Genomic DNA, 2299 nt, shown 5'->3' on the forward strand with positions numbered 1-2299 from the left:
CAAATTGCTTATACTTTTATGCTGATACTGTGTAACTTCAGAATATGTGAGACATTCTATTCAAAGACAAGACAGGAGATTGAAAACATATTCGGGACTGTTTGGAATATGTAATGAACTAGTTCCTGTAACTTCATTCATGATTTAAAGTAAAAGCATGGGTACATTAGCCTTCCTCTAGTTTAAGTTACCTGCTTGACAACCATTCTTTGAAAATAGTAAATGGAAAATTCCCAAAAACCATTCATGAATTTAAAGTGTATGTTATTCTGAGTAGTGTAATAAACTACACATCACTCTATGAATCAATCTTTTATTCAAGAACTACATACCATTAGGTACTTAGCCATCCTAGCTACCAGAGGCACTGTGGTGGTTTCCTGGGGCTTATGTTCAACTGATTACTGTCACAAGAGAAACGATGATAGCAATTCAGTTATGACAAAGAGAAGCTGTTAAATGCTTACTTTAAGTAAAAAGATAAAAGTTCTCTACTATGTCAAAGATGAGTATATATAGGAAAAACAGTATATAGAATATTCTGCACTAACCATGACATCAGGCATCTACAGGGGGTTTTGGAACATATCCACCTCTGCAACCCAAAAGAAAAGGGACTACCTTATTCTAATGGAAAGAGCGGGCAGATTAGAAGACATTCCTAGACATTTATTGGAAAGACTTTTTTTTTTAAGTAGAGAGAAGAGAATTCATTATACTACATACATATACCCACTTATTTTTAAATATCAGAAATTAAGATCTTGGAATTCTCCACAATAAAAATCTCAGAAGACAATAGATTAAATGGTAAGGATCTTTGAGTGCTTGCTAAGAATGCACGTCTGAAGGCCAAGGCGGGAAAAATCACAAATTCATGGGCAGCCTAAACTTGAAAATGAAAACCTTCCCTAAACAAACAAAACAAAAGATTACAGTGTTTTCAAGGGAAAATTTGTCTCAAACCCTTCTTATGTTGTATTATATTTTCATTGATAAAACAATAAAATCATTATGAGGTAGACAAAGTTCTTTGAAAAATAATATGTATGGACTCTTAAGATTTATTTTTTATTTTAATTGTGTGTATATGTGTGTGTGTATACACATGAGTGAAGATGCCCGTGAAAGACAGAAAAGGTCTTTGGACCTTCTGGAGCTGGAGTTGCCTGTACAGATGCCCAACATGGATACTGAGTACCAAATTTAGGTCTTCTGAAATCTCACTAAACATTCTTTTGTCATCTTGCCAGCCCCACATGTGGGAACACTTATAAGCAATGCTTTGCTGTGTGCCCCAACTGCAGCAATAATCACACATGATGTTGTGAGTACCAATAATATAAACTATAAACCATAGGAAATTTGAAATTGTGCTAAATATAAAGAATAATAAATTATTTTATTGTATTTCACTATATATGAAAGGATTTACACAATAATACCATTATTTTGTTCATGCATGTTAGTATTTTCAGTTTTGTTCTGTTTTATTCATGTAGATTATTACGCATTAATTTGACTTTACAGATATACTTTACAAAATAATCACAGGTATTGTTCATTCCAAAGAACAATTAAATGCCAAATATAATCTAAACTCACATTATATTATTAAAAAATGGACAGTCAAAGATGAACCACAAAAAGAAAGGCTCTTTGCCCTCTGCTGGTGACTGTAAGTAACCAGGGTTGGGGTTCTTCATGTCTGTAGTCTGTGCTTCATCTGGGTTCTGTTCCAGGTTGCTACGCTAAGTCTAGTTGGGAGCAGACTTTTCCTCTAAGATTTGAAGAGCACCCATGTAAGCAATATGGCAGTACTCAAGCCACCTTCCATCCTGCTCCTGTTGTCCAAAGAAAGAGACATAGACATCAGTACTTAGCCATTCCCATGGCCTAGTCGGAATGGTGGGTTGACTGTGAAGTCTTGAAGGAAGCAGAAGGATGCCTTTTTCGAATCCTCACTAGGTTCCCATAACCTGATAAGAAAATTCTCCATTCCTTGAAAGCAGACATCTAAACACTATAATAAAGTCACAGCCCACCACCAAAGTCATCATAAAGTCATGGCCCCACCCAAGCCCACCACCAAAGTCATTTCATGGACCCAGAACACTGTATGGAAGAAAGCACTGACCCTAAAAATATTTTATGGCACTCCTAACAGAAATATTTCTGTCAGCCTTACTTCAAAGTGAAGCTTTTTAAGTAAAATCCCAGAAAAGGAGAAATGCCTGTATCTTACTAGGTTCTCAAACTATGGCTCAGGACTTCTATTATAGTCTATGGACTCTGGAGT

This window comes from Microtus ochrogaster, unplaced genomic scaffold (assembly GCF_000317375.1).
Source record: "Microtus ochrogaster isolate Prairie Vole_2 unplaced genomic scaffold, MicOch1.0 UNK9, whole genome shotgun sequence".
In the NCBI taxonomy this organism is placed as follows: domain Eukaryota; kingdom Metazoa; phylum Chordata; class Mammalia; order Rodentia; family Cricetidae; genus Microtus; species Microtus ochrogaster.